Source organism: Symphalangus syndactylus, chromosome 3 (assembly GCF_028878055.3).
Source record: "Symphalangus syndactylus isolate Jambi chromosome 3, NHGRI_mSymSyn1-v2.1_pri, whole genome shotgun sequence".
Lineage (NCBI taxonomy): Eukaryota > Metazoa > Chordata > Mammalia > Primates > Hylobatidae > Symphalangus > Symphalangus syndactylus.
This window is the reverse complement of record NC_072425.2, coordinates 122096232-122116218: the sequence shown is the minus strand read 5'-3', so window position 1 is coordinate 122116218 and position 19987 is coordinate 122096232. Positions and strand designations below refer to the sequence as shown.

Below are 19987 nucleotides of genomic sequence, written 5' to 3'. Positions count from 1 at the left end.
TTTTTAAATTCTCAGTGAGTGTTTTTCACAGAGAAAAAAAATTAATTTTGTTAAAGTCAAATTTATCTTTTTTAATTTTATGAATCACATTTTCCATATTATGTCTAGGAACTACTTGGATAACCCCAAGTCATAAATATTTTCTTGTTTTTTAACTCTTTTATAGTTTTACATCTTACATTTAGACCTATAATCCATATTGACAAAGTATTTCAAAAAAATTTTATGGATACATAACAGTTGCACATATTCATGAAGTACATGTGATATTTTAATACATGCATACAATGTGTAATGATCAAATCACCTCAAACATTCATTATTGTTTTGTGTTGGGAACATTCCAAATCCACTCTTCTAGTTATTTTGAAATATACAATAAATTATTGTTAACTCTAGTCACCCTTTTGTCCTATTGCACACTAGATCTTATTGCTTATATCTAACTATATTTTTGTACCCATTAACCAACTGTCTTTATGCCCCACTCTCTCCTATCTTTCCTGGCCTCTGGTGCCCACCATTCCACTCTCTACCCTCATGAGATCATTTTTTCAAAGCTCCCACATAAGAGTGAGAACATGTGATTATTAGTCTTCCTGTGCCTGGCTCATTTCACTTAACGTAATGTCTTCCAGTTCTATAGATGACATCGCAAATGACAAGATTTCATTTCCTTTTATGGCTGAATAATATTTCACTGTGTATATGTACCACTTTTTTATTTTTAATTTATTTTATTATTATTATTTTTATTATGAGATGGAGTTTCGCTCTTGTTGCTCAGGCTGCAGTTCAATGGCGTGATCTCGGCTCACTGCAACCTCTTCCCCTCTGGTTCAAGCGATTCCCCTGCCTCAGCCTCCCAAGTAGCTGGGACTACAGGCACGCACAACCACGCCCAGATAATTTTTTTTGTATTTTAGTAGAAATGAGGTTTCACCTTGTTCACCAGGATGATCTCTATCTCTTGGCCTCGTGATCTGCCTGCCTCAGCCTTCTGAGGTTCTGGAATTGCAGGCATGGGATTACATACCTGACCCGTACCACATTTTTTAAATGCATTCATGCATTGATGAACACTTAGGTTGATTCTATATCTTAACTATTGTGAATAGTGCTGCAATAAACTAAGAAAACAGATAGCCCTCTCATCTACTGATTTACTTTCTTTTGGATATATACCCAGCAGTGGGATCAGCGGATCATATGGTAGTTTTATTTTTATTTTATTGAGGAAGCTCCATACTCTTTTCCATAGTAGCTGTACTAATTTAAATTTCACCAACATTGTCCAAGTGTTCGATCTTCACTGGCATCCATTATTTCTTTGGCAATTTGATAAAAGCCATTTAACTAGTGTGAGATAGTAACTCATTGCGGTTTTTATTTGCATTTATCTGATGATTAGTAATGCTGAACACTTTTTCGTATACCTGTTCACCATTTGTGTATGTTCCTTTGAGAAACGTGTGTTCAGATCTTTTGTCCATTTTTAAATTTGATTAATTATTTTATCTCTTGCTCTTGAGTTGTTTAAGTTCCTTATATAGTCTAGTTATTAATCCATTACCTGTTTCAATAGTTTGAAAATGTTTTCTCCCATTCTACAGGTAATCTCTTCATTTTCTGATTGTGTCCTTGGCTGTGCAGAAGTTTTTAAATTAATGTGATCTCTTTTGTCAATTTTTGCTTTGGTTGTGCTTTAGAGAACTTACACAAAAAAATCTTTGCTCAGACCAATGTCCTGAAACATTTCCCCAAAGTTTTTTTCTAGGGATTTGCTAGTTTCAGGGCTTATATTCAAATATTTAACCAATTTTGATTTAATTTTTGTCTATGGTGAGAGATAGGGGTCTAGTTTCATTCTTCTGCATATGCATGTTCAGTTTTCTCAGCACCATTTGTAGAAGAGACTATCCTTTCCCCAATGTATATTATTGGTGCCTTTGTCAAAAATGAGTTGACTATAAGTGTATTTATTTCCTTGTTCTCTACTCTGTTCCACTGGTCTATGTGCTTGTTTTTATGGCAGTGCCATGCTATTTTGGTTACTAGAGCTTTGTAGTAAAAGTTGAAGTCGGGTAATGTGATGTCTCCAGCTTTGATCTTTTCGCTCAGGATTACTTTGGCTATTCTGGGTCATTTATGGTTTAATACAAATTTTAGCATTTGCTTTTTGTATTTTTGTGAAGAATGTCATTGGTATTTTAATAAGGATAACATTAAATCTGTAGATTTCTTAGAGTAATAAGACTATTTTAATAATAACAGATCTTTATTTAAAAAATGTTGATTATTTAATATGTCTTTCTATTTTTTGTGTCCTCTTCAATTTCTTTCATCAATATTTTATAGTTTTCATTGTACAGATCTTATGCTTTAAGTGAGCTATCCTAAGAGCTAATAAACTTCTTAATTGAAGTTTATTCTTAAGTATTGTTTTATTTGTAGCTACCACAAATGAGATTGTTTCTTTGGTTTCTTTTATATAGAAAAGATAGTATTAGCCTATACAAACACTACTGATTTTTGTGGATTTTGTATCTCTTTTTGTATTTTATTGAACTCATTTATCAAAAGTATTTATTAATACTTTTTGTATTTTATTGAACTCATTTTATTAACTCATTTATTGAACTCATGTCTCCCCACCCAAATCTCATCTTGAATTATAGTTCCCATAATTCCCACATGTTGTGGGAGGAATCCAGTGGGAGATAATTGAATCATGGGAGCAATTTTCGTCATACTGTTCTCATGGCAGTGAATATGTCTCATGAGATCTGGTGGTTTTATAAAGGGCATTCCCTTTCACTTGGTTTTCATTCTCTTTTTGCCTGTCGCCATGTAAGACATGTCTTTCGCCTTCTGCCATGATTGTGAAGCCTCCCCAGCCACGTGGAACTGTGAGTCCATTAAACCTCTTTTTTTTTTATAAATTACCCAGTCTCAGGTATGTCTTTGTCAACAACATAGAACAGACTAATACAAGTTCTACTAGTCTTTTGGTGGAGTCATTAGGTTTTTCTAAATGTAAGATCACATCATCTGCAAGCAAGGGTAGTTTGACTTCTTCCTTTCCAATTTGAGTGCCCTTTCTTTTTTTCTAATTGCTCTGGCTAGGAGTTTCAGTACTATGTTCAATAAAAGTGTTGAAACTGGGAATCCTTCTCCTTTTCCAGATCTTACAGGGAAGGCTTTCAGTTTTTCACTGTTCAATATCATGTTGTGGGTTTGTTGTATTTGGCCTTTATCCTGTTGAGGTTCATTCTTTTTATAACAAGTTTGTTTATTTTTTTATCATGAAAGAATACTGAATATTATCTAATGCTTTCTTGGCTTCTATTGAAATCATCATATATTTTTGGTCCTTCATTCTGTTGATGTGAATTTTGAGATAATTTTGGTACGAAGTATGAGACTTAGGTGCAAAATTATTTATTTGCAGATGGATATGCAATTGCTTCTTCATTATTTGTTGAAAAGGTTATTAATTTTCCACTAAATTGTTTTCACATCTTTGACAAAAATTGATTAGCCATATTTTTGTAAATCTATTTATGAACTCTATATTTAGTTCCACTGATTTTTTGCAAAATACTCTTATAGTAACTGTTTTAATTCCCTTATCTGCTAATCTAATACTTGTGGGTTAGTTTTGATCAATTAATATTTCTCCTCATTGTGGATCACAATTTCTGACTTCTTTGTCTTGCTAGAAATATTTCATTGAATACTATACATTATGAAATATAGTTTGTGTGATGTTGGATATCTTTATTCTCCTATAAACGTTCTTGAATTTTTTCTGTGACCAAGTCGAATTAAAAATAGTTTGATTTTTCAGATCTTGCTTTTATGATATGTTTTTTCAGGGCTTGATGAGTATTTATTCTAAAGCTAATTATTCCACATTACTGAGGCAAGGTCCTTCTAACTAATCTATCCGATGTCCTACAAATGATAAGCGTTTCCAATCTGGCTGAGAACATACAGTTTTACCCCCTCTGTAGAAAAGAGAAACTGATCCTTGTAATCCATCAGACAATTCATCCCTTGGCTTCATACACTTTCTTTACTTGCAAGTGATGATCAGCATTCAGCTGAATACTCAAGAGAACCTTTGCAGATCTTCATGGTTCTTTCTGTGCATTTCTCTTCTCTCCAGCTTTGTGTCCTTCACACTTCAACTAACTTGTTCTCCAGTGACTCTGAGCTATGTCCTTCTACTCAGAGACCTTCCCTGGCTCTGGTTATGCACCTCCTCCCTCTGCTGTGGCAAGGAACCTCTTTCAGTGTAGTAGGCTGAGGCAATCATAGAGTTTACCTCATTTGTTTCTCATATCTCAGGATCACTGTGCATCATTGGTCATTTTTTGGAGTTTTGAATATCATCCTTTCATATATTTTCTCTGTATTTTTTCCATAGTTTCAGGTGGGAAAGTAAATCCAGTTCCTGTCATTCCATCAAATGAGAAGTTTAGATTTCTACAGGTTTTTAAAGTAATGATATAAATCTTTTATTTGAATGAAACTGTGTCATATTTTGAGAAAAATTGAGATTTAACTCATATTAAATACATAAAAATATGACTTTTAATTATAACAACATTTGTAGTACAATGGGACACTTCCTTCTCCTGGGACTGATTTTTAGATATTGGTTAAAAATTTGATTTTAATCTATGTTGAAATGAGATAATTTGCACACATTTGGATAAATATGAATTGCCTTCTTACTCTCTTCTCAATACTCAATATAATAATGACTAATTAAGTCACTTTTATCAGAATACTTAAATAAACTTCAACAATTTACTTTAGTTTTTGAAGCAAATAAATGAAGGTCTTACTTAAAAGTATGAAGCAAAAAAAGGAAAAAAAAAGCAGAATTAGACTATTTAGAGAATGAAACTAGATTTTTTTGAACAGTGTTTTACAATATGGCAAGGTTCAGTCAGTTGGCACTTTTTTTCTTACCTGTACCCATAATAGAATAACATCTCTGAAGTGTAAAAAGAAAATCTTCAAAATAAGTTAAACAGCACTTAGTACTGCCACCTTAGCCTTTTAAAATTGTTCTTTAATTTATTTTTGCTTTGCTTATATAACTTGAATAAAACATGGTAAGCTGAAGAGAAATGCCACAGAGAAATGTCTGGAATCCTGGAGAAGATGCACAGTCCTGTTGTCTTTAAGTCCACAAGTTTAGGGGAATTGGTGAAAGTGCTTTGCATTACGTGAGGAATCTGATATTTCTGCCAAGTTTAAGCAACAACAACAACAACCACCAAAAAAGACAGAAAAGAAAAAAGATACTATAATGGTGACAAGGAATAGGAAAATAATACAGTTTATATTTTTCTTAAAATAAAATACCATTTAGATATTTCTCATATTAGAACTTCTCTTTCCATTCAGGGTTGCTCTAAGAACTCTGGAACATACGTTACACATTAAGAGACAACAGCTGCAATCATTTTTATCAGGTCAGATAATTGTGTTTCCAACCCTAGAGATACCATTTGACCCACTTTCCTGGTTCTCCCTGAACCCAGCCTGAGTCACTTTCAGAATCTCCATGGTGCCATGCAGAAGATAAGTTAGCTCACTTTAAATAGGCTTCAAAAAGACTGACATATAAATATTAAATAATAAAGAGATTATTTTAACCATGCTTACATTTTGTCAGGTTAATAAGATAGTAATTCAATAAAACAAAAGGTAAGTTTATTAATTTTATGATAAATTAATTAGTAATGACAATTATAGGTCTTTTCCCTTCTAATAATCACAAATATTCTTTGGCTGTTTAAAAATATAGGGACATCTTATCATCTTCAAGCATATATTTGCAAAATAGCTCACTACAAAATATTATATAGTGTGGAAATATTACCAGTTTTATGTATTTGTTAATCTTTGGATAGATAGTATTTGCCAGATGGAAGAGACCCCAGAAGATTTTGAGTGTAACTTTATTTGGAAGCAATGTAATGTGCTTTTGTTTGAAAATCTGCTCTATAAAGCAGGGTATAAATTTGTTTCTCTTTCTCAAAGTTTACAAAATCATCTCAATATTTTCTGGATGTCTTCTCATATTTTTAACATATCTGTTTTCTGACATTTTACGTGGTTTTCAGTAACATAACAACAGATGCAGACAAATAATAATAAGGAGAAATTAATCAGCCCACATATGCAAATAAACAACAAATTAAAGAAAATTTAAAAATAGTAGAATCTTCTCTATAAATGCTAGAGGCAACAGCAAAACCAGAAATGTTCCAAGCTAAGCCAGTCATTACATTCTAGAAAGAATAATATGCTGCTTGAATTTCAAATATCTTCAGGCTCTTTGATATTTGCTATCATCTAATAAATTAATTATATCAGTACCTTGACAAACGCTATACCTCTTCTAGGAAGAAAAGCAAGAGATTTCAGAAATTATGGACTGTTCTCCATGGATTGTGAATGTGGCTCAACAGATATCTCTCTACTATGATATTCTGTCCCCAAATTATGTAGAATTTCTAGTTCTTTAAGACATTATGAAATTATCTGGAGGTTTTCCTTTGTTGGCTCTCTAAGTTGATAGATATTGCAATGTCTTAACTCTAAATTTTATTGCACTTATATTTTACAATAATCACTTATTTAAAATGACAGCATTAATTTTTAAAAATAAAATTGTAAATACGTATAGTTTTCAAGGTGAAAAGTGTTTTAACAGAATATATAATTTAGAAGATTAAAAAGATGAAAAAAAGAGGTTGATACCAGCAGATCAAATTGAGAGACTATTGCTTGGCTTTCTTTTCTCCAATCATATGAAGAATTGATGTATCAAAGGCAAATGATATGTGTTAGATAATGTATATCTTAAAACGTTTACAATAATACATTTTAAATAACATAAAATAGAAACTTTGGAACGTAGTCAGCAGTGATTGCAAAACTGTTGACATAATAAATGCATATGCTGGATAGTAAGCATGCAAACTTTTATTGGTATACTTGTGATATGGTTTGGCTGTGTCCCCACCGAAATCTCAACTTGAGTTGTATCCCCCAGAATGCCCACGTGTTGTGGGAGGGACTCAGGGGGAGGTAATTGAATCATGGGGGCTGTTCATTCCGATGCTATTCTAGTGATAGTGAATAAGTTTCACAAGATCTGATGGGTTTATCAGGGGTCTCCTCTTTTGCTTCTTCCTCATTTTCTCTTGCCACCACCACGTATGAAGTGTCTTTCACCTCCCACTGTGATTCTGAGGCCTTCCCCATCATGTGGAACTGGAAGTCAAATTAAACCTCTTTTTTTCCCAGTCTCGGGTATATCTGTATCAGTAGCATGAAAATGGACTAAAACAATTTGCTTTACATTTTCATTTTTATAAAAGTAATTCTGGCATTATTTATTTATTTATTTATTTATTTATTATTATTTATTTTGAGACAGTTTCCCTCTTGTTGCCCAGGCTGGAGTGCAGTGGAGCTATCACAGCTCACTGCAACCTCTGCCTTCTGGGTTCAAGCAATTCTCCTGCTTCAGCCTCCCAAGTAGCTGGGATTACAGGCATGTGGCACCACGCCCGGCTAATTTTATATTTTTAGTAGAGATGGGGTTTCTTCATGTTGATCAGGCTGGTCTCGAACTCCCATCCTCAGGTGATCTGTCCACCTCGGCCTCTCAAAGTGCTGGGATTATAGGCGTGAGTCACCGCACCCAGCCCTGACGCTAATTTTTGATTGCCTTGTAGTGTTATTTTAAGACTTATTTAGAAATTCTCATGTAAAATTAAATTCATATTTATTCTATTAATGTGTATGTATAATGTCTATATATCTGTACATGTATATATGAATGATACACACACCCATATGTATTATAAATATTTACCAAAAAGATTAGAAAGTTAGAAACATGAGGGATTTACCAAAATTAGAAAAAAAAATCAAAGAGACAAAACAAAAAATCCTAAAAAAAGTGAATATATTGTTTTATGTGAGAAAAAGTTGTCAGTAAATTAAAAATTAATATCCATTTATTTATACATAAATCCATATCAGTACATTTCTATCTAATGCATATATATAAAAAAGTATATATACAGTGGGATTAAAGAAGCAAAGAACTAAAGAATTGCTAAATTGTGTAGTTAGAACATAATACAAAGACAACACATATATTTATCACAAATATAATAATTCATGCACTACAGTATTTACTGTGGTTCAAAAGAAAGCCGTTGAGGCTTGGAATGGCTCATTTGTTTTAAGTAAAGTAGAAAAAAGTGAGCATAGAGTATAATTACTGTGAGTTAAAACAAGCAATTTGAAGGCAATTATTTGGAAATGGATGATTTATATGAACTAATTTTAAGCCAACATACTGAATTCACGTTCATGTTTGCTATTGTTGTATACTTTGTGGGATGACTTATATCTACTCGTGATTTCTTTCCTTGCTACACAAACCAGTTGTGTAAGCTAAATATGAACACACTGTACTCTTTGCTACTGTTCCACCTTCTCTCCCCGCCAAATATCTCTTCTCCTTGTTCAACTCTACTGCATATATTCAGGTTAGGAGAAGGGGAGTAGAAAGTTTCAATGATATAGAACATTCGGTAATAACTTACCTTTACGTGTATCATTGTTCCTACGGTTACTCAAGGAGTTTGTAAGGCCCTCTAAACCTTAGAACAACCCAAAAGCTGGCTGGCAGTTATAGTTATCTTTAGGTTTTTACTTGGGGAAATAATTTGATCAAGGTCAAGTGAAGAAATAGTTGCCAAAAATCTCAGTCTCCTCATGAATTATTTCCACAATGTGTTGTTCTCTATATTAAGTACTATAGGATGACTGTTTGAGGGCAACTGAATAACATCGTGATAATGAAGGCAGAGAAGGACTTACAATTTACATATTTTTAGAAGAGTTTTGCTAGTAATTATCAAACCAAATGGGCCTAAAAACATCTATCAGCCTGCAAAGTTTTATTAATTCTTAACATTTTTTCAAATAGCAGCAGGTGACTATTCTTACCATCTTCAATTTCTTTACTTTTCCTCTGGAGGTAAAATCATTGCCATATGCTTCCTGGAAAAACATAATAACCTTGACTAATGGTTAATGAAATCCTTCTTGAATACTGGAGAGGTAGAGGAAAAGGAAAACAGGAAATTTACTAATAAAATAAACGAACATAGATTTCCAGGTGTTTAGTAATGATTGAAATTTTGAAATCCTGAATATAAAAGCAGAATACTTTATAAAAAACAATGGCGACAAATGTTAACTTACTGCAAGTTTAATATATATCAGTCATGGACCTACGCCTGTATGTCACATGATATACTTCTTAGAAATACCCTAAGGTTGTTACTTGATCTTTATTTATTAGTCCACAAATCTGAGACACGGAGAGTTTATCTTCTGAAGGTCACCGTGCACTACTTGGGCCATCAAAATGTATTTTAATATGTGGAATCTAGATGGCATTTAAATATTACTTTACATAGAATAGCATTCTCTAAAATAGTAGTATTGCCTCAAAAGTCTATTTATCACAAATGAACTGAAGTCCTGTAAATAATCTGATTATTTGTGCCTATATATAGTTATTTGAAGTTAACAATATTCATAATACAAAAGTCTCATTAACTTAATTATTGTTAAATTGCAAGTGAGTCTAAGTTATTTTACAATTTAAAGTTGTCTATAACTTGCATATTTTGGATATTCTTGAATTTGAACATCTATTTAATAATAGGGATCTTTCTGTGGAAATTTTTGGTTATATTTCAGATAATATTCTCTTAGATATGAAGGTACAAATTACATAGCAAACAATGGGATTGCTTTTAGGAGTGGATCAATGTGTTCCTTGAAATGTTTCAGAAATCATTTGCAGTTCAGAAAAAAATAAGCATTTTCATGCGTACTGAATATTTATCTAATTATTAAGCAATATTTACTTGGCAAACATCTGTTGTGGATAAACTATGTACTAGGATATGGATTCAGCATTTTGATGAGTAATTCACATAATTTGATTTCTGCCCTTGAGAAGCTTACAATATGTCTATATATGTATACATGTATATATACATATATATAAAATATATACGTATACATGTATATATACATATATAAAATATATACGTATATATGTATACATGCATATATACATATATAAAATATATACGTATACATGTATATATACATATATATAAAATATATATGTATACATTATATATACATATATAAAATATATATATATACACACACACATATATAAATGCCTGTGTGGTGAATTAAGTTCATAAAGTCTCCATGAAGAGTTACCACTGTGAAGAAATAGTCTGAAATTCGTTCGAAATGCTGTCTTGCTTCCATTGCCTTTGAAGATTGTTGAGAAAAAGACATCTATATGGTGATACACTGTTTCAATACATACAAGCTATTTTTCTGGAGAACCCAGTCTTGGAGAGTTCTGGTATACCTGCCTGGAAGACTGCCTATTTCCCCCACTTTCTGAAGATAACTAGTGAAGGGGAGGGTAAGAAACTTCTTTGGGGGATAGTGGAGCTGATGCCCCAGAAACAATTATACCTTTGTTTTATCCCTAAACCCCCACCCCAACATTTTATTTTTCCCACTTTGAGCCCAGTGAGTAGTTTATGAAGCTGGTTGTCTAATTCTTTGACATCACCCTTAAGCCACAAAAAGTAACTCCCCAAGAAAGGGCTGGAAAGCGCTGAGTTAGTGAGGACTTAAGAGGTTTAATAAAATCAACATAGCTGAAGCACAGGTATTTCGTCATCATTCCACCACGATTCACTGAGAAAGTGGGTATAATTAACATTTTTGAGAGATTAAAAAAACACACACACAAATCGGCATTAATCATGGTGGTGTGAATCCCTGAAGATAAATCATAAATAGACTGCAGGTCTACAAACGGCAGGTGCCCAGAACAACTTCTAGGGTAGCTGGTATCTGTAGGTGTCTCTGGATTTGACAGAGCTGAGCACTAAGTTCTACTAACCTGTTATTCCAGACGAAGTCCCCCTGGACTTGGCTTAGCTCATAGGCAGTAGAATCATCTTGCCTCAAAGGCTTGCAGAGTTCTGGCTGGGGAGTTGGGCCAGCAGGACTAGACCATCAGAAAGGATAAGCAGCGTCTATCTCTTTACAGAGAGCACGGTTTCAAGAGCCCCACATGACAAAAAGTACTGATGGCAGCAACAGCAACAAGGACTAAAGAGATTTGGTGATTTCTGGTGCTGGCTAGAAATTAGACTGTTCAAGTTCTCAGGTGTGAGTTCATTATCTGGCACCAATTCATTTTATAATAATTTCATAACAGAAACAAACTAAGGGTTTTGCATTTAGTCAGATCTTTGTTCAAATCTGGATCCTAATAGCTATACTACTTACCAGGTCTGAGAAAACACCTAATTTCTGAAAGCCATGGTACATTCAACACAAAATGGTAATAATTACATTAATTACATCCAACATTGGTGGTTCAATAGCACCACTGTTATTTTCCACACGACTTTTAGGTATTAGGCCCTGTGCTTGGTGTGAAAAATACCCACACAAGCAAAGAGAAAGGTATAGGCTAAGTTATTAAATGGTTTTGATGATGTGAACAGTTTTCTTTAGTACAATTGATCCTCAAACAACAGGGGTTTGAAATGCTTGAGTCCACTTACATGCAATATTTTTTTTCAATAAAAGTTACACCAAATGTGCCTGGCTCTCAACTTCCATTTCCTCCAACTTTTCTACCCCTGCCACTTCACAGCAAGACCAATTCCCCTCTTCCTCCTTCTCTTCAGCCTACTCAGTGTGAAGACAAAAAGGATAAAGAGCTTTGTGATGATCCAATTCCACTTAATAAAGAGAATATATTTGTTCTTCCTCCGTGATTTTGTTAATAACATTTTCTTTTCTCTAGCTTACTTTATTGTAATAATACAGTATATAATACATATAAAATACAAAATATGTGTTAATTGACTATGTTATCAGCAAGGCTTCTAGTCAACAGTAGGCTGCTAGTAGTTAAGTTTTGGGGGAGTCAAAAATTATACATGGATTTTTGACTGTGTTGGGGGCATCAGTGATCCTAACCTTCACACTGGTTAAGGGTTAACTGTAATTGACAGAATCATTACATCTTAGTGGGGGGTCTCCAAGATCAGGTTACTTACCACTTACTCAGTGACAGCTTCATCTTTGTGATTTCTTTGACTGAAGTTTGAATTTCTGTTTAAACTCCATGATACAAGGATATTTCAAAAGTAATTTGGAAAATGTGTATACTATAGCGCCATATTCAGCATTTGTCCTGGTCCATTATTAATCTTAGGATCTTGTTCCCATGGTTGAATTTCTGCCTCAAGTTTTTCACCTATGATAGGGAGAATATTAATAAAAATATCTTTTCTACTTAACTCACAGGGTTATCATAAACCTGAAACAAAATAATACGTGTAAAATTCTTCTGCAAATGTTAAAACTCTAGGCAAATAATAGCAAATGTTTATGTTTTGCTGTTAGAACCAACAAGACACCACTGTTTCAAAGAGAGTGATTTATTCACTATTCCCTTAAAAACACCATGTGCATTTTTATCCCTGTATTTCTTCTCCTCCCTTGTCACTGGTTACAGTTATCCTTACTACTGCTGTCTGCGAGTCCAAGTCATTTTCTTCTTATTATTCTTCTTTCATCTTGAATTCCAATTTCTTCACGAATTCTAGAAAAAAGAGTCAGAAACCTGAATTCCAATCTCAACCATTAAGTTATTCAATGTTCTGAGCCTTGGTTTTCTTTCTTATAAAGTATGGAAATTTATTTCTACTATTATTAAAAGAGATTAATAAATACTAATATATGTAAATCACTGACATGTAAATACAGAATACAATGTGATGTGTTCTTTCTTTCATCTTCCACATCATTCAGCTTCCTAGAATACTGATTTTGAATAGTAGTGGGCCTTTGCTATTGATTTTTCTTTTTTTTGAGACAGAGTCTCGCTCTCTCGTCCACCCTGTAGTGCAGTGGCGCGATCTCGGCTCACTGCAAGCTCTGCCTCCCGGGTTCATGCCATTCTCCTGCTTCAGCCTCTGGAGTAGCTGGGACTACAGGTGCCCGCCACCACACCCGGCTAATTTTTTTTGTATTTTTAGTAGAGACGGGGTTTAACCATGTTAGCCAGGATGGTCTCGATTTCCTGACCTCATGATCTGCCTTCCTCAGCCTCCCAAAGTGCTGGAATTACCGGCTTGAGCCACTGCGCCCGGCTGAGTTATTTTATTTATATCTTTAGCATGCTTAAAGCCCCTTGAAGGCAGGAATTATGTTTAATACACACTTCTATCTTCGGCAGTTCTGAGCTGCTATGAACTAAATATTTATGTCCCACCCAAGTTCATATATTGATACCTTAGCCCCCAATGAAATGGTATTAGGAAGTGGGGTCTTTGGGAGATAATTAGATTCTGAGTTTGGAGCCTCCATAATAAGATTGTTGTCCTTCATAGAAGATGATGAAAGCTAGCCCTGTTTATCTCTCTGCCATGTAAGAAGACAATAAACAGACAGTCATTTGTAAACCATGAGGCATCTTGCATAATCCAGCCATGACAGCACTCTGATCTTGGACTTCAAGCCATCAAAACTGTGAATGAATCAGCAGGGAAACTGAATTGAAACAGTAGGAGAATGCCCAGTAAATTACTGATTTTATAAGATTAACAATTCATTCTGGTCATTGACTTACAGCTTGACTAAAGTTAAGTGCATAGTGCCAACTTTATTCTCATAGTAAACTTAAGTTTTCTCTGCATCTGAGAAGACTATGTCACAAATTGTAATGTGACTTTTGCAGGGGCAAGCCCCAAATAATAGGGGAAATGTCTGACCATCCTGATGAGACCATTGCATTGGTTGTCTTGGGGACACAGGAGAATTTGGAAGAAAGAAGGAAAGTGACACCTGAATGCGGTGAGACTGCTCATCTGAAGAGAAAATATCTGGCAGAAATATACAGAATAAACATAGGTTTCTATCAATGTGACTTGGCTATCACCAGCGTGACATAAATGCAATAATGGCTTGCTCTTCTCCAGCGTAACCCAATCAGCTGAGTTTACCCAATTTTTAAAAGCCACTTAACTTTAAACTGTGTACTAGGTGAAAACCTTTCTCATCAATGAGTCACTTACTATTTCAATGATGTGTCTTTCTGCCTCTATTTATCCGTGGTAGTGCTGTTTTAAATATAAGAGCCTAAAGGACATAGACAAGCTGTCTGGGATTATTATTTATACCTAGCAATGGCTTTGCTTCATTAGATGCTGCTTAAGTGCTGAGGATGGAGTATCCAAAGTAAGTGCTGATTTTAAACAAAGGACCTGAAAAAACTTTATTTCTTGGTACCATAATAACACTAGTAGAAAAAAATTCTGTTGGAGCATTTCTTGCAGATAATTTCCAGTGACAAGAAACAGATCAAAGATTGAAGAAATGTCTTTCTGTGCTCTCTGGAGAGATGCTGAAAGTGATTGTGCAGCACTTACAGCTGCTGAAAACAGATTAGAAAGTTAAAGGGCTTGATACCAAACCTGATTTCATTAAAAAGCCTGTGTTTTATTAATCTTGTTATCTGGTATTGTTTAAGTCAGGAGCCATACAGCAGAAGGGTGAGAAAGAGAAAACAGTGAAACAGAAGGGGCTTTTAAATTCTGTCTGGAGTCACCATGGAAATTAAGTAAGGTGTCAGTGTACACATGTATATGTAGATATTCCTATTGCACTTCATCTCCATATATTCATCTGAAATGTCCCCAAAATATGTAACATACATTCCAACTCATATGATGCATGTATGTGATCTAAAGACAATGCAACATTTTAATCAAAATAATGGATAATTGCATGTTACCAGAACAAATATATAACTTGATATAACTTTGCTTCTAAGGTAAATATCTTATTAATTTTACATGCAGTAACTTTATTAAATGCACAGAGGCAGACACTTGGGTTCCATAATGATTGATAAGAAAAATAAGAAATCCCTCCTCTAAGTCATTTGGCTCACTATGAATGCTTCTCCAGATGCTTCCATCTATAAGTGGAAAGAGACAGCAGAAAATAACACTGGCCTGTGGTTTGGAATATCTGTAGGTAATGTAGAAGCTCTTAAACAGATTACCCAAAAGATGACTTAGGAAACATTTTTATAGCATACCAGCTTGGATTCCTCTCTGATTTGGTTAGTTTGTACAGGGTGAGTTAGGATCACATACTTGGAAAACTCTCTCCAAACTAATTTTAGTATGTACAGCAATTTAAGAATATGGCAGTGATATAACATTTCGGCTGTGTATTGCTGGCAAACATTTAGCCTCTTTGAAAACTAGGGCCCTCATTTTCCGATATCTTGTATTGTCACTACCTGCCTTCAAGGCTTAGGTTTTCCAGTGCACTAAAGTTCTCTAAGTGTATTGGAGAAGATCTCAGGCAATGAAACAGCCTTGTTAATATTGTGATTTTTTTATCTGTTGAGTTTTGAGAATACCAAAAAATGATATAATTAGGTGTTTTAGTGATCCAGTTATATATAGGGTCATAAGATAGCAACTCTATATACTTTGTATAAAAATTAGAAGTACTCTAATAGTGTAACATGTTAAATTGTCTTTATCGTAATTTAAATGTATCATTTAACAACATCAGAACAAGTTTTACCTTATGGCATAGACATATGTCTTTGGCAAGTGGGTTGAAGGGCACAGCTCTATTATGTGCTCTGTCTGAAAATCTGTCACTGACCTCAAGTTTCTACCATTATAAATTCATTCTTTAAGGATATACATAGGTAAATATACATATATATATTTATTTAAAAGAACTGACTCAACGAGTTGTGGGGACTAGCAAGTCAGAGATTTGCAGGTTAGGCCCATAGGCTGAAACACACAGGCTGGAGTTGATATTGGAAGCTTGAGACCAAATTTCTTTCTTTCGGGGATCTCAAGTTTTGCTCTTAAGGGTTATCAACTGATTGGATAAGTCTATCAGTATTATCAAGAGTAATCTCCTTTACTTAAAATCAGCTGATTGTAAATGTTAAGTATATCCATCAATGCCTTCATAACACCTAGATTAGTAGAAAACTGAACAACTGGGTACTATAGCCTAGCCAAGTTGACACATAAAATTAAACCACACTTGTTGATAAAATGTAAATACAGAATACAACAGAAAATACTTTGTTGACTTTTTCTCATTGGAAATTTCAAACACATAAACAAATAGAATAGTTTTACTGTAGTCCATCACATCAACAGGCTAAAAAGGAAAAATTACATGATCATATCAATAGATGTAGCAAGCACTGGACAAAGTTCAACGCTCATTTATCATGTGATAAGACAAGAAAACAGAATAAAACTGAAAAAAAATGAAAGCTTCCTTGGAAAGAAAAAAATAAAACTATCTTTGTTTATAAAGTATATGTTCACGTATACAGGAAATCTCAAAGAATCAATGACAACAACAACAACACAACAAAAGTCTCCCAGAACTAATAAATGATTGCAGCAAGTTTGCAGGATATAAGGTTAATATACAAAAGTCAATCACTTTCTTATATATCAGCAATAAACAAGTAAAATTTGAAATCAAAAGCAGAATGCAATTTATATTAGCATTCCCCAAAAATATAACACATAGGCATAAATCTAATGAAATATGTACATGATCTTGATGAGGAAACCTACAAAACTCTCATGAAAGAAATCAGAGAAGAATAAAATAAATGTATTCAATTATGATTTGTCAATTAAATAACATAAGTAAATAAATGAGATATTTCTTGTTCATGGAGTGGAAGAGAATATGTTTAAGAGGTCAGATCTTTCTAACTTCGTCAATAGAATCAATGCAATCCCAATCAATATCTCACAAAGTTGTTTTGTGGGTACTGAGAAACTAATTCTAAGGTTTATATGCAGAGGCAAAAGACCCAGAATAGGCCACACAGTGATGAAGAAAAACAAAATTGGAGGATTGACACTATCTGATTTCAAGATTCACTACAAAGCTGCAGTAATTGAGACAGTGTGGTATTGAGGAATGAACAGGTAAGTAGATTGATGGAACAGAATAAAGAGCCCAGAAAGAGATCCAAATAGGTATATTCAACTGAGTTTTTACTAAGGAGCAAAGCAAGACAATGGAGCAAAGATTGTCTTTTAAACAAATGGTGGCAAAACAACTAGGCATCTACATGCAAAAAACCCAAAATAGACTCATACGTTATATGCTTCACAAAAATTAACTTAAAATGGATTATAGACCTAAATGTAAAATGCAAAACTATAAAACTCTTGGAAGATTACCAGAGCAGAAAAATTAGATGACCTTGGGTAGCATGATAACTTTTTAGATACAGTGTAAAAAAGCACTATCTATGATAGAAATAACTGATGTGCTGAATGTTATTAAAATGAAAAACTTCTGGCCGGGCACGGTGGCTCACGCCTGTTATCCCAGCACTTTGGGAGGCCGAGGTGGGTGGATCACTTGAGGTCAGGAGTTCGAGACCAGCCTGACCAAAGTGGTGAAACCCTGTCTCTACTAAAAATACAAAAATTAGCCTGGCTTGGTGTCATGTGTTTGTAATCCCAGCTACTCAGGAGGCTGAGGCAGGAGAATCACTTGAACCTGGGAGGTAGAGGTTGCAGTGAGCTAAGATGGCACTGCTGCACCCCAGCCTGGGCGATGGAGCAAGACTCTGTTAAAAATATATCTATATATATTTATATTATATATATGTATATATAGTCAAGAGGATGAAGATACTAGCAACACACTGGGAGAAAATATTTGCAAAAACCCGTATGATAAAGGACTATTATTCAAAACATACAAATAACTCTTAAAACTCCATCTCATCACAGAAGATATATAAATGGCAAAAACCATATGGAAAGATGGTCCAGCCTGTAATCCCAGCACTTTGGGAGGCAGAGGCGGGTGAATCACGAGGTCAAGAGCAATGATTGAGACCACCCTGGCTAACATGGTGAAACCCTGTCTCTACTAAAAATACAAAAAATTAGTCAGGCTTAGTGGCGGGCGCCTGTAGTCCTAGCTACTTGGGAGGCTGAGGCAGGAGAATGGCGTGAACCCGGGAGGCGGAGCTTTCAGTGAGCTGAGATTGCGCCACTGCACTCCAGCCTGGGCGACAGTGCCAGACTCAGTCTCAAAAAAAAAAAAAATAAAAATAAAAAAAACATAGTCCAGACCATATGTCATCATAGAAATGCAAATTAAAATAACAATAAGATACTACTACAAACCTATCAGAATGGCCAAAATATAGAACTCTGACAACACCAAATACTGACAAGGATGTGGAACAACAGCAACTCTCATTCATTGCTGATGGAAATACAAAGTGGTACAGCCACTTTGGAAGACAATTTGGCAGTTTTCTAGCAAACTACACACCCTATTACTATAAGATCTAATAATCATTCTACTTGATAACTATTCAAAAGAGTTGAAAACTTACGTCTACACAAAACCTGCACACAGGTGTTTATAGCAGCTTTATTTATAATTACCAAAACTTAGAATCAACTAAGCTGTCCTTCTGTAGGTTAATTGGTAAACAAATTGTGGTATATCCAGGTAATAGAATATTATTCAGCATTAAACAGAAATAAACTATAAAGCCACAAAAAGACATGTAAGAGGCTTAAATACATATTACTAAAGTGAAAGAAACTGATCTATAAAGGCTATATACTGTATGATTACAACTATACAACATTTTGGAAAAGACAAAACTATGGAGACAAAAAAAAAATCAGTAGTTGTCCAGGAGTTTAGTTGAGAGAAAGAGATGAACAGGTAGAGCTCAGAAGATTTTTAGGGCAGTGAAAATGCTCTGTGTGATACTGTAATTATAGATATGTGTCATTGTACATTTGTCCAAACCCATAGAATGCATATCTCCAAGAGAGAACCCTAATGTAAACTATGGGTTTTGGGTGATGATGAGGTGTCAGTGTAGGTTCATCAATTGTAACAAATGTATCATGCTGGTGGGGAATGTTGATAATGTATGTGGGGCGGGGGTCAGGCGGTTTTGGGAAATATCTGTACCTTCCTCTCAACTTCGCTGTGAACTTAACACTGCTCTAAAATATAAATTTGTAAAACAACAACAACAAACATGAATAATATAGTGGGATCCCATGTTCCGTTCACCTAGTTTTAGCAGTTATCAACTCAGACAGTATTATTTCACCCATAATCTCAGTCCATGTTTCCCCTGCCCAATAATTTGTTTTAAATTAAGTCCTAAACACCATGTTATCTCATGCATAAATATTAAATGTTATATTTAAAATCTGATGACTCTCCTAAATAGCATAACTAAAACACCATTTGACCTGCAATAATAAAACTGTTAATAATTCTTCAGTTTCATAAAATGCCCCCAAACTGTGTATATTTGATAGAGGAAATGGATGTGAGATTATACGGAGAGTGGGACACTGCTCAGAAAAGAAATGCTGGGATTTCATGAATCAATAGAAGTACCTTAAAATTAAGGAGTAGAGTGATTAGTGTGGATAAAATGAAGGCTAGAAACAAAAAAAAGAGGTTGGCCATAAAGTATTTCTTACACTTTGTAATTTTTATTTCTGTATAGCTGGCTTGGTTAAATATATGCTAAGATACTCAGGAGAACTTTACTTTACACTTTCCACTTTTATTGTCAATTCTGCAGGAAAAAATAAAAAGTACTTCTTATCTTCCCCAGAGGAGTCCATTACAAATATAGAGACGTTGCTTGTTAAGAGCCCATTAGATTTGAAACTCTGCGGAGGAAAACTCAATGGAGGATTTGTTCCCCTCTGAAAATGTGCCT

At 34.3% G+C, this 19987-nt stretch overlaps 1 protein-coding gene across 3 annotated transcripts in view; it reads left to right on the top strand.

Moving 5' to 3' along the window:
• The window catches only part of LOC134736030 (BEN domain-containing protein 2-like), an 816235-nt gene that overhangs the window by 677280 nt on the left and 118968 nt on the right, over positions 1-19987 (top strand). The window lies entirely within an intron of this gene.